Here is a 14,750-nt window from a genome sequence, read left to right on the forward strand (position 1 = left end):
GCCTCATGTTGAGTTTGCTTATAATCGTTCACAGCATTCTACCACTAAGAAAAGCCCTTTTGAGATTGTTTATGGGTTTGTGCCACATGCTCCTATTGATTTGTTACCTCTTCTGACCTCGGAGTGAGTGAACTTTGATGCTAAACAACGTGCTGAACCGATCTTAAAATTGCATGAAACCACTAAAGAGAAAATAGAGTGCATGAATGCAAAGTATAAACTAGATGGTAGCAAAGGGAAGAAACATGTCATTTTTGAACCTGGTGATCTAGTTTGGCTCCATTTGAGAAAAGACAGGTTCCCTGATTTGTGAAAGTCTAAGTTCCTACCTAGAGCCGATGGTCCTTTTAAAGTGTTAGAAAGGATTAATGATAATGCATACAAACTTGAGCTACCTGTAGCTTTTGGGGTTAGCCCCACATTTAACATTGCAGATTTGAAGCCATATTTGGGAGAAGAGGATGAACTGGAGTCGAGGATGACTCCAATGCAAGAAGGGGAGGATGATGAGGACATCCCTTCCATTGATACAACCACACCTGCTGCACAACAAGGTCCGATGACAAGAGCTCGAGCACAACAACTTAATTATCAGGTAAAGTCGTTCCTCGATGTTCATACAAACTCGTCTTAGAATTGGATGCTACTAAATCATGGTGATGATTGTCTTATTCTTAGGAATGTTGGTCAAGACCCTATTGCCTCATGTTTAAACCCCATGATGAGGATGGAGCAACCGAACAAGTGGGAATCATCATTAATGGGGCGCTCAGCCCATCTTGAGACAGCAGGAAATACTCCATTAAAGATACCATAACTCCTTGATACGAGATCCAATGAAGCTAGTTTTTGACTTGTTGGAAAGAGCTTGGCGTCCTCTTTTAGATGGGTCCAACCCCACTATCAGAATCTACTTGAGCTGTGCGTAGCAAGCAAAAGGATGCATAGGCCTACAGCTTGGGCCTAGGCCTTGTACTAACTAGAGCCCATTGAGGGACTCCCAAATTAGGGTTTCCCACTCTCCCTTGTGCTCTCCTCCTTATAAATAGAACCAGTAGCCATCAGAATGAGGGTGGGTTTTGTTTAGATGCAAGATAGCTACCGCTTCTTCCTTGTAAACATGTGTGTCAGCTAGACCACCCGATTTGCTTGTTTCAAGACCCCAACTTGTGATTCAGATTCAGCCTTTGGCTTAAATACGTGAGTTATTTGCTTGTTCATCTTGTTCTTTCTTATTCTCGGTTGCTTGCAAGTTCATGGTGTTCTTAGCATGACAAGAACATCACAATCAGAGTCGGTGTACCTATTGCTAAGGCGCAGCAACCTTGTGGTCGTTGTACTCGGACAACCAACATCGAATCAACCCCAAATTGAGTTTATCCACACTCACCAAAAGATCAGGAATAACCCCTTGTCCCATCACCCTCGTAGCGAAATGAGGGCTTGGGCTGGTCACTGGTGAAGACGCCCATTGGCACCGGTTCTTGGCTGGATGCTGCTTTCGCAAGCACGTTGGCCGCCTCGTTGAGGCACCTTGGTATGTGATTGAGCTCGATGTCGTTGAACTTGTCCTCCAACCGGTGGACTTATCAGTAGTATGTGGCCATCTTGGTGTTCTGGTAGCTTGACTCCTTCATGACTTTTTCGACAACCAACTGGGAATCTCCTCGAACATTGAGGCGTCGGATACCTAACTCGATGGCAATGCATAGGCCATTGATGAGCACCTTGTATTCGGCCACATTGTTGGAGGAGGGGAAATTGAGACGGACCATGTACCTCATGCGTACCCCAAGGTGTGACACGAAGACCAGCCCCACGCCGGTGCCCTTATTCGTCAATGATTCATCGAAGTACATCGTCCAATACTCTTGATCGACGACCGCTAGTAGTATTTGGACCTTGGTCCATTCCGTGATGAAATCAGCCAATACCTGGGACTTGATGGCCATCTAGGAGGTATACGCAATGCCCTGACCCATTAGCTCGAGTGCCCATTTCATGGTTCTTCCCATGGCATCCTAGTTTTGAATGACCTCGCCGAGGGGAAATGACGTCATGACTATCACCGAATGTGACTCGAAGTCGTGGCGCAGTTTCCTCATGGTGATGAGGATGGAATACAGAAACTTCTGGATTTGGGGGTAGCGGGTCTTCAAGTTAGATAGGACCTTGCTAATGTAGTACATAGGGCGCTGTACTTTGAGGGCGTGCCGTTCTTCTTCTCGCTCCACCACCAGGGTGGCGCTAACCACTTGTGTTGTAGCCACAAGTAGGAGGGGTTCTCCATCGTTAGGAGGAACAAGGACCGGGGCTTTTGTCAGAAGCAGTTTGACCATGTCAAGTGCCTCCTAGGCCTCGGATGTCCATTTGAAGTGGTCGGCCATCTTCAGAAGTCCATAAATGGGGAGACCTCATTCGCTGAGGCATGAGATGAAGCGGCTGAGCACGACAAGGCACCCTGTAACCCGTTGTACTCCTTTTATGTTCTGAATTAGGCCCATCCTAGTGATGGCTGAGATCTTCTCTAGGTTGGTTTTGATGCCACGCTCGAAGACGATGAAACCAAGCAGCATGCCCCTCAAGACCCCGAAAATACACTTCTCGGGATTGAGTTTGATGCCGTTTGCTCGGAGTTTTGCAAAGATTTGCTCAAGATCAACTACGAGGTGGTCAGCCCATTTGGATTTGACCATGATGTCATCAACATAGGCCTCAATGGTCCGCCCGATGAGGTCCCTGAAACACTTGAACATACAATGCTGGTGCATAGCCCTAGCGTTCTTCAGACCGAACGACATTATGACGTAGCAGAATGATCCGAAGGGGGTGATGAAAGATGTCACGAGCTGGTCGGACTCTTTCATCATGATTTGATGGTACCCAGAGTACGCATCAAGGAAGCAGAGGGTTTCGCACCATGAGGTAGAGTCAACTATCTGGTCTATGTGCGGCAAAGGAAATGGATCCTTTGGGCATGCTTTGTTGAGACCCATGTAGTCAACACACATCCTCTATTTCCCACTCTTCTTTCATACAAGAACGGGATTGGCTAACCACTCTGGGTGGTACACTTCCTTGATGAATCTAGCTGCCAGAAGCTTTGTGATCTCCTCGACGATGGTCCTGCGTTTCCCCTTGTCGAAGCAATGCAGGCGTTGTTTTATGGGCTTGGAGCCTAGGTAGATCTTCAGGGCGTGCTCGATGACTTCCCTCGGAATGCCTGGCATGTCCGAGGGTTTCCACGCAAAGATGTCTCTATTGGCACGGAGGAAGTCGACGAGCGTGGTTTCCTATTCGAAGGAAAGCGTGGTACCAATGCGTACCATTTTATCCTTAGTGCTCTGGGGGTCTACGAGGACTTCCTTGGAGCCCTCTACTGGCTCAAAGGACCCGGTCGACCGCTTGGGGTCGGGTGCTTCTTCGGCGACCTCCTTCTTGAGAGCCGCGAGTTTTGCAGAGGCAACAATTGCTGCGACGTGATCGCAGCACCCAACTTCGCACTCGTTGGCGCGCTAAAAGGAGGTGCCGATGGTGATGACCTCGCCTAGGCCTGGCATCTTTAGTTTGAGGTAGGTGTAGTTGGGGATAGCCATGAACTTCGCGTAGCATGGTCATCATAGGATGGCGTGGTAAGTTCCATAGAACCCCACCACTTCAAAAGCGAGGGTCTCCGTCCTATAGTTGGATGAACCCTCGAAGGTAATGGGCAGATCGATCTGTCCAAGTGGCATGGCGTGCTTTCTAGGCACGATGCCATGAAAGGAAGCTCTGGTTGGCCGGATGCGTGCTCGGTCAACACCCATAGCGTCGAGCGTCTCGGCGTACATGATGTTGAGGGCGCTGCCTCCATCCATCAGTACTTTGGTGAGCTGCTTCGAGTCGATGATTGGGTCAACCACGAGCGGGTATCTCCCTGGCTATGAGACACTCTCTAGGTGGTTGGTTCGATCGAAGGTTATAGCAGACTCTGACCATCGGAGGAAGGCAGGTGTGGCTGGTTCGGTCGCGTAGACCTTGTGGCACGCGATCTTCTGGCGGCGCTTGGAGTCGTAGGCCTCCGATCCCCCGAAGATCATGGGGCAACCATCTGGTGTTGGAAAGCCATTGTCCTTCTCCTCGCCATCGTCCACGGTATGGTTGGGGTCCTTCCCGTGCTCCCCTTTGTTGGAGCCTTTGGACAAGAACCGCTTCATGAGGGCGCAGTCCTTGTACAAATGCTTGACGGGGAAGGCATGGCTTGGGCATGGCCCCTCAAGTAGTTTTTTGAAGTGGTTTGGAGTGCCCTCCGTGGGCTTCCGACCACCCCTACAATCAGCGGCGGCCACGAGAGAGCCCTCACGCCATTGCTTCTTGTTCTTTTTGGTGGGATGGTTGGAGGCGCCTTCGCCATCATCCTTGTCCCGCCTCGCCTTGCCATTTAGGCAATCGAAGATCGCTCCGACCGCTTCTTTGCTCGTGGCATGGCTGGTGGCGATGTCAAGGAGTTCCTTGGTGGTTCGCGAGCCCTTGTTCCCTAGCTTGTGAACTAGGGACTCGCAGGTGGTCCTAGATAGGAAAGCTCCTATAACGTCGATGTCGGCGACGTTAGGCAGCTCGTTGCATTACCGGGAGAAGCACCGAATGTACCCACAGAGGGTTTCTCCGGCCTTCTGCCGGTAGTTCCTGAGGTCCAATGGGTTCCCAGGGCGCTTGTATGTGCCCTAGAAGTTTCCCACGAAGGTCTCCTTTAGGTTCGCCCAACTCTAAATTCTATTAGACGGCTGGTGTTCCAACCATGTTCGTGCCAAATCAGCTAATAACAGTAGAAGGTTGCGGATAATGAAATCGTCATTATCCGCACCACTGGCTTGGTAGGCAAGCCAATAATCCTCGAGCCATAGTCTAGGGTTCGTCTCCCCAGAGTACCTCGGGACGTTGGTTGGTGGCCGGTACCTTGGCGGGAAGGCAGCGTTGAGGATGTGTCGGCCGAAGGCCTGAGGCCCTGGTAGGCCGAGGCTCGAGCTTTGGTCCTCGCCGTTGTCGTAGCGTCCGCCACGGCAAGAGTGATAGCCACGGCTAGCTCCCTCTCCCAGGTTGTTATGAGTACGCCTACGAGCGTCCAGGGTGTTGCATGCGTCACGGTTGCGGCCTAGACGCTGATGCACCAGGACCACGGCGCGCTGCCCACCGCTTTGTGGCGCCTGGTGGACCGACGTGTCCCTGCCAGGATGCTCTGAGAGTGTGCGTAGGCTAGCGTCGAGTTCGCGTCGCCGAGACAATGTGCTCTCGGCCTACTATGTCGCCGCACGCTTGAGCAGCGTGCGAATCACTCGATGGGCCTGACGGTCCTCAGGTGTCGTGGCCTCTGGAAGGCCATGGAGCAAGGACACCATGGCGGCGATGTTTTGGCTCATCTAGATGAAATGAGGGAGGGCTTCATCATTGGTGATGATCCTTTAGTTCACATCACGGGCCATGGCGCATGCGCGCCCGCTGTCTCTGTGGCGCTTGATTTCTCGATTGAGCTCCGTGCATTCCTACTCAAGCTAGAGCCGCGCTTCCTCGATCTCTCGATGTCGGGCTTTTAACTACTCCATCCACATGCGAGATGGGGCCACTATCTCGCCCTTGGCCTCATCATCGAGGTTCTTCGCTAGGGTAGCCTCCTCCTCGCAGATGCTCTCGATGTGTCCCTCAAGGGTACCCATCATGAAGCATTTGTGAGAGGGGTGATGGCTTCCCCTACTGGAGTCTAAGCCAGAGGGTGACTCTGGCTCCTCTGTGAGGAGGCTGTGGAAAGATTCCGTGACATGTTCGATCACCCCCATGAATTCGTCGTTCGTGGGAGGTGGAATCATGCGTTGTGCCACAAGGTGGCTAACGGTCCTTGTGGCGTTACGGAGACCGAACGGAAGCACTATCGAGGCGCTCTGTATGAGGTGTTCTAGAGAGAGGGGTTCCCCTCCGGTGAGCCACACCATGTCATTAGTGTAAGAGAAGGTGAGGTGGCGTAGGTCATCCCTGGACGACTAGGGTCCCAGGGAGATGCCGAGCTGGTGCTCAAGCCTCCCATAGTCGAGGCCGATGGAGGGGAGAGGTTGGATGGTGGCGTGAGCCAATGCCAACTCTCCTCCCACTGTGATGATGAAGTCCATGTCCCCAAAGCGCAACTGTGTGCCTGAGACCTAGCAGATACCGTGGCTAGCCATCTGTGGCCTAATGTTTATGTCGGAACGTACAAAGGTCCCCTACCTGGTGCGCCAACTGTCGATGTTTCAAGCAAACACCAATGAGTAAATTTATATTATTGTGCGTCTAACCCGGATGGTGTGCTAAAAAGACACAAGGTTTATACTGGTTTGGGCAGAATGTCCCTACGTCCAGTTCGTGGCTGCTGCTCGTGTTATTAGCACCAAAAAGTTCATAATAGGGGTTACAAATGGGCGAGAGAGGGAAAGGCCCCAAGTCTCTGATGGGAAGGTCGAATGGGTACTGAGAGCTTTGATCGTTGCTCAGCTATGTGTGATGTGATGCATGATGTGTTGAATCGATCCCTTAGTGGGGTGCCCTATCGTCCCTTTTATAGGCCAAGGGAGAGCAGGGCTTACAGATGGGAGAAAGAAGAAAAAACCAGAGGCAAAGGAGGTCAGCCCCACTGATATGGCAGGCAGTGCCAGGGATAGCCCCACCCTGGGAGCACGTCAGCTGATCCTATCTTGTCCTAGCGTGGTCAACAAGTTGTCACGTCCCATCCCGCCCCGGTGGGTGGCGTGGCGGACCAAGGTGCTAATCCACGGCCATACAGGGAGCAAACAATGCAGAGACCGCACATCCGTTACTATAGGTGATGCGAGTTTCCTCCTAGACCATAGTGTTTGTCGTGAGCTTCCGTCAGAGTCCGCGCCCGAGGGAAAATGGCGGCGCCCACAACACTGTAAGACAAATGTCGGCGCCTACAACACTGTTTGGGCTCTGACATGCCTAGAAGGGCTTAAAGTGCCCGTCTTGTCACATCCTGACGGTACTTTCCTATAGGCATGCAGGGTATGGTCCTCGATATTGCGGTTGACTTGAGTGAACTGCCTTATCTGCGCGCGTAGTTATGAAGGAGTAGCGCACAGACATTGGGTGAGGCGGGGCCTGCCCTCAGACGTCGGGTGTCACACTCAGTTTCATAAAACAAAACTGAATGCACATCACATGTATGCCAGGATCTGTTTCTTCATACATGCGACGACAAAATGATACATTGCAATGTTTATAACAAAAGTGATTACATATATAAAAAATGATCAGAGGGTCTAAACACAAAATTACATCAGAGTTCTAGCAGAGCAGGGTCTCCATCCCTTCAGGCAGCTGATTGGGGGTACACCAGCCTAGCATTGACACCGTCTTCAGGAAACACCATCTTCTAGTCCGAACCGCTAGGTGGGGTAGCAAAGGGGACAAAGAGAAGGGTGAGCACATTGAAATGTACTCCGCAAGTGTAGGAAAGTATGACATGCGGGTCAACACAAGGAAAGGCTAATAGGGTTTAACACAAGCCCTTAAGCAACACACCTATTACCTTAAACCTTAAGCACCTATTTAACTACGTGAGATCTTCCTTCACCTCGGAGAACCACTGTAACCAACACTCGAATCCCATCCGAGCACCACACCTGGATCCCATCCAAGCAAACCAACACTTGGATTCCATCCAAGCCTCCCAACTAAACTAGAGCCATCTAATCAAGAAGAAGTCCAGGCTGCTCTTGACCATGAGCACGACTGATATATTAGTTTTACACTCTGCAGAGATTGCACACTTTCACCATGAGTCATGTTTCCCCATCACGCTTCACACTACATAGGTGCTCAGCGGGGTCACACTACAGGGCCTTTACAAAGTCCCTCCAAGTCTGTTTTACACCTTCACTAAGGTTTCTAACCGCTAACAGTGGGTACCAACACCACTGCAGAAGCCCCCTCTTGTGCCACACAAACCGACCCGATGTAGCATAACTTGGAGGAAACTAATTACTTGGCTAGGGCCAGAGCCATATAGCCCTCGAGGTTGCGTTGTTAAGTTGGGTTACTTGTCCATGAACTGGTCCTTAGAATCCAAGCAGGAATGAGCACAATCCATTCCACCAATTCCAACAATCCACCAGAAAACATTTACCCAAAATCTAGCACACACCTCCACCAAAACCAACCATCCTGCTGGATTCCTATTCACCATGTTGCTATAAACATTACCAACCCAAGTTGCATAAATCATTAATCAATATTAAATGATAACCTTTCCAACCCAAGACTGCAAGCTAAGCAAGACAGCTACCCAACCAACCCAGGTTACAAAGATGATAACATCAAGTTCTAGTAAACCCTAACATAGGATTCAAATTATGACTCAGCATGCAACTAATGGTCTAACTAAACTAACTCAAATCAAAACAAAAGTAGGAGCAAGTATGGTCAAGTACACTTGCCTTAGGCTTAGAAACGCATAATAACTCGAACTTAGGGTCTTCGGGATCCACCGATGACTTCTCTTCTATCATGGCAAACTTTGGGCGCATAGACATACATGCAAACATATAAAAATAAATAAAAGCAGTACACCAAACATGATAAACAACTTATGAAAAGGTTACTTACGAGTAGGTCTTGTTTCTACGATCGTGTGAGCGCAAGAACTGCTGAAAACGGAGATCGGACGGAAAAGATACAGACTCCAAAAGATTTATCAGGAGGAGGGGCATTTTTAGGTATTTCACTTGAAAAGCGCTGAAATAAATAAAATAATTAGTATTGGCGGGATTAAACAATGATGGGAATACATATTGGAAATATGAAACTGAAAGAATTAAATTCGGATATCATACGGATGAATAATAGATGAAAAGGACAGAAGTTAAATGAATCAGGGACCTATCTACGATTTCAGAAAATAAATAATCGTGAAATAGTCCTTCTCCTTCCTCTAGATCGAAATCACTACAGTAGAGTTATGGGTGACTGTTCACACGGCCCCTGTGCAGGGGAAAGCAAGGCTGGCTTGGCCATGGGAGAATAAGGGCAGGGGCTGGGTGTAGGGCGCGCGGCCACGAGGGCAGAGAGGGGCGCTGAAGGGCCAGAGGAAGGCTGGGCGGCTTGGCTGCCAGCAATCAGCAACTATACAGTAGCAGCGGCAGCCAACAATGGAGATGCTCGCCGGAGAAATAAAAGAAAGGATGGAGAACGTGTCAAACGGGTGATGGATTCGTGCAATAGGATATACCAAGGCATAGAGAACGAACAGATCTACCTCTGGGTGGTCTCGGAATTCGAAGGGGACACCGGAGTTGGCCGAAAAAGCTCGCCGAACCTCGCCGGAAAAGTTCACCGTCGCAACTTCGACGATAGATGTAGGGCAAACGGATTGGCGGCTCGCGAAACCGATCATACTTTTGGAATGAGGGCGTCGAGCAGAACAACGTCATGTATTTATAGGCAGGATTTGGGTCGGTGGAAACATTAGGGTTTTCGGATTATTTTAATTTTGCAAATTAAAATAGTTCTAGAAAATCTAGAATTGCTTTTAAGCCACAAAAAATAGCCCAGAGCTCAGAAAAATCCCCGGAAAAATCCTGGAGATAGATTGAAGGATGAGGAACTCAACTAAGGTTATTTGAGCTCACCAAAAGATTGTTGCAAAGATCAAGGAAAAATATTAAGCCCAAGGAAAAAGGAATTTAATTCCAGAAAAGGTCGAAAACAAATTCCCAGAGAGAAAGAAATGTCGCTCTATCATATTTCAAAATCATTTGCACTCGTAAACACCAAATGCAACTGGCATGAATGCAACACCCTTCACATTATATTACAAAAGTTATTTAAAAATCAACATTTTTCACATTATAAATTGCAAAAAACCCGAATTAAATATTGGAAACTTTAGAAAATGATAAAAGCATTAATTCTATTAAGTGAAAACTATTCACAACCCAAAATGGAATTTTTGGGGTGTGACATCGGACGAGAAGGAGCCTGCCCTCGGATGTCGGGTGAGGCGGAGCCAGCCCTCAGACGTCGGGCGAGACAGAGTTTGCCCTCAAACGTCGGGCGAGGCGGAGCCAGCCCTCGGGGGTTGGGTGAGACGGAGTTTGCCCTCAGACGTCGGGCGAAGCGGAGCCTACCCTCAGACGTCAGGCGAGACAAAGTTTGCCCTCAGACGTCGGGCGAGGCAGAGCCAGCCCACGGACGTCGTGCGAGGCGGAGCCAGCCCTCGGGGGTTGGGCGAGGCGGAGCCAGCCCTCGGGGGTCAGGTGAGGCGGCGCCAACCCTCAGACATCGGATGAGGCGGAGCCAGCCCTTAGACATTGGGTGAGGCAGAGCCAGCCCTCGGGGGGCGGGCGAGACGGAGTTTGTCCTCAGACGTCGGGCGAGGCAGAGCCTGCCCTCGGACGACAGAGAAACGGAGCCCGCAGCCTTGGTGGTTTGGACGAGGCGGCACCCACTGGGGAATGTAGTTGTGTTCTTGATCGCTCTGATGAATTAGCGTTGATGGGTATCAACTCCTCTTCTTTGGGTACCCTACTTTTGGTCTCCGACACTCTCCTTGTCAATTGCAAGTCAAATTGACTGACATTCCTCGGGAGGAATTCGTAGGATCAGTTACTCCTACGTTGAAGCCAAGCGGATCTCCGGGCTCATTCTAAGCAGATCCTTCCGGCTTGTCGTGTGTCGACATTTTCATGCTGACACTATGCCATTATGTAGATAAAAAATAGCTAAAAAAACTAATTCTTGCGGATGAAAACAATTCGGTTACATGGAGAAAATCTAGATTGGCCGTACCAAGAAAATCTTGATCGGCTGTACCCATATTTAGTTGTCTAATAAAATTCCATCATACCGGAATATCACAGGTACCTACCATCATATTCGTGGTTGGTCAATTTGTTAGTAGAAAATTTGATATAAAAGGTAAATCCATATTAACAAAAAATATTAGAGGCAAAGCAGGTAATCCTATTAAATATCAGAGGTAATCTACCAATGCCTACAAACAAGATATACATGTGTGGCGTAACAAATCTAATTGAAAAGAAAATTACAAATTATATTGTCATCTTATCCTATCTCGCAGGCCTACTAAAAACTGTCGTTCAAGCCCCGCCGCCGTAGCCACCGCAAAATATCCACCGAACTTCAATCAATCAAGGAAAGTGAATCGAACTTTCAATCCTATACTACTCGGATCTTCCCTCCCAGTCACGTCTTTCTAACGTCTTGCCGGTTCTTTGGAGTAATAATTGTTCTATTGATTGTCTATCCACTAATCGGCCTCCTATTTTGTCATGGGCATACAGGTTTTATCAACCACTAGGAGCAGCCGAGATCGAAAAGAGACGGCAAGCCACCAGATTATCCTGGTCTCCTGGACGAGCTGAACCCGGCATCCTTTTTCAGCACATGGATGGAGCTCGCTCGAGTGCGATCAACTTGGCCGACGGCGAGGTCTGTATACATGCCTTGCACTCTTTTGTTTTTGTTGAACTCTCGCTCATACTACTCTGCAGTAAAGGATATATACATGCCTTGCAAAATTCTTGCCGATTTGTTTTCTAAAAAAGGATTTAGACATGCAGAGTAGGAGAGGCAGGGTTGCCTCCTATTGCCACATCTGCTCTTCAGCAGACAAGGGAGAGAGCACCTATTCTGCACGACAACAAGCAACCTGCAGCAAGGAAGGGTTACATGCGCAAAAGATAGATACTGCCGAATGATCGATGGAGCTCACCACAGGGACTACAAGATTAATGACAATTTTGGCCTCTCGACTGCACGATCGTACGCCATGCATCCAGGTCAGAGTTGGAGTCATCATGCAAAAGTCTCTTTGACAAAACATTTAACCTCCACCTATATACTCCTTTTGTTCCAAATTATGAGTCCCATCTTTTTGAGCTACATAGTTTTCACTATACACATAAATATACATTATTTTAGATATATAACAGAACTCATGTATCTACAAAAGCAAAAACGACTTACAATTTAGAATGGAGGGAGTATTAATTTGTGTGTTCAAAGTGTCTCGCAGGTTAACCTACGGCTAACAAAGACAGATTTGTAACTAATAATATTTCGCTAGATATGTATTGTACTCACCGTGCACTATATATGTGCAGCTGATGATCTAAGGCAAATATTCCCCACTTGAGCATGTTACACAAATACAGATAGGTTAATATTCTATTCATTTGTATATATAGGGGGGAACCACGCAATACAACATCATTTCTAATTGGCACTCCGTTTCTTAAATAAATTAAAATGGTAGTTAAGAAAATCTGGTATATGCTAACCAAGTGTCCACTATCTATAAAGTAGTGGATTAGTTTTATCAAAAAAAAATGCACAAGTCGAGTGCTCTTTCTTACTCCTATCTTACTAATTAGAGACATGAACGGATGCATCACATTAATTCTCACCAAATGTGTTAGGAAAAAAGATAAATCGTAGAAATTCTCACAATAACTAAAAACATCTAGACTTTAAATTGGAAGACTCTAATCATCATAAATGATAATAGCCATCGGATCTAATGTAATTTATAAAAAAATTATTCACCTCTGCCATTATAAAAATACATAAAGTAACCCTTAAGTTTCTATCTAAATTACACACCACTACCATAACAAAAGATAATTCAAAATAACCCCTACATTTGTGTACAAATTACCCATGTCTGCCATTATGAAAAAAATAATTCAAAATGATCCCCTAAGTTTGCATCAAAAATATCCACCATTGTCATTATGATACATAATTCAAAATAACCCCATAACATTGCATGTAAATTACCCAGCTTTGTCATTATGAAAGATACATTAAAATAATCCTCTAACTTTGTATCTAAATTACCCCATCTACCATTATCAAAGATAATTTAAAGTTGCATAGGTTATTATTTTCAATATGTTTATACATTTTGACTGAAATGTTATGTCACATCAATATTAGTACTTTATTCTTGAGCACTCTATGATTATAAAATAATACTACACACAAATAATCATGTGATATAACAATTCACTAAACATAAGGAGAACAATACTATTGGGACCTAGATTATTTTCAACAAAAAAACATTTTTTTTAAAAAGAAGTAAGACAAAGAACACTAGAATTTCTACTTAACATGTGAAAAAAGTTGCAACAAATTGATTAAGCTAAACTTTAGATTTATGGAGTCATAGAAAGGGATGCAACAAGAGTTTCTATATCTTAATATTAGGTTTAAGCTAAATACATATCATGCTAGAACAAATTCTAACTAGAGGTCCCCAATAGAGACTGCATGTTAATCCTCACCAGACCCAATAGAAAAATGAAAGATAGACCCGAGATATTCTCACAAAAAACATCTAACCATAAATTCAGTATAACCTAATCACTATTGATAATAATAATATTGGATCTATTCTATTTTCTATATAATTATCCAACTCTACTATTGCGTGAAACAATATAAAGTAACCCGTGACTCTATATTTATATTACCCACCTATCCTATTAAGAAGCACGATCTAAAGTAGTTCTAAATTGGCATCTAATTACCCATAACCTCCTATTATGACCAATAATTTACATAACTCAATTTTTATCACATTATGAAAAAAAAACCCCTCAAATCCACATCTAAATTATCAACATCTTCTGTTACAAGAAAAACGTTTAGAATAGTGTAGAGCATATATATGTTTCTACATTGCCCACCTTTTTCAACATTAATATAGTAAGATCAAATTAAAGTAAACATACGTGTCATGCCACCATGCATGACCAATAAATATATAAGTTTTATTTCACCACAAATATTTCGTTAACAATTCATAAACTAATGATACTAACAAATTGTTTAAAACCATATTAGTAACAATGACATAATTTATATGTTGTTACTTTAGATATATTTATATATTCTTAACTAAAATGTTTGAGATGTGTACACTAATAGTATAACCATAACTGCACATATAATTTCTTGATAGAAAAATGCAATCATCTTGAAAAGTGTGGGAGACAATTGGTGGCTATATTTTTCTGACCCTTTAAGTATACTTTACAGTAAAAAGTCAATCAAATTTTCTGGCTCTCTAAGAATACTTTACCCAACATCCAAGATCTCACTTCAAGCTTTGTGAATTATCTTAAGTGACATGATGCACATTTCAAATGACGTCATATACTATTGTAATATTTATAAATATTTAAGAACGTACTCTATGACCTAAATTTCTTATTTTTAAAAAAGTGAAAATGAGAGCTAATGACAAATATAATAAGCACATGAGTTTCAACTTGAGAGGGAAAATTCTGTTGTAGGCAATAAGATAAAATTTGAAAAACCAAAATTTAGACTCAAGACTTAATAATATATGTGATGCAACAAGAGCAACCACAATTAATGGTAAGGTTTCAACTAATTTCATATTGAAAATATATAGACGTACCTTGGAAAGGAAAATATAATTATGGTAGAAATGAATATATAGATCAGTCACTTGAAAATACTAATTAATAAGTTTAAAATAACTATATATATAGACTAAAGAGTATCTATTATGTCTATTGTGTTAGAAAATATAAAAAGAGAAAATATATAATCTAATATAAGTAATTCTTTATTAGTTAGATGTATTTAACCGTACTAATACTTATATCTCCTAACATTTTGGCCCGTGCGAGAGCACGGGTTGATGGACTAGGGTAACTAGCCAGTGGCTGAGT

The sequence above is a fragment of the Miscanthus floridulus genome, chromosome 9 (genome assembly GCF_019320115.1).
Source record: "Miscanthus floridulus cultivar M001 chromosome 9, ASM1932011v1, whole genome shotgun sequence".
Taxonomy (NCBI): domain Eukaryota; kingdom Viridiplantae; phylum Streptophyta; class Magnoliopsida; order Poales; family Poaceae; genus Miscanthus; species Miscanthus floridulus.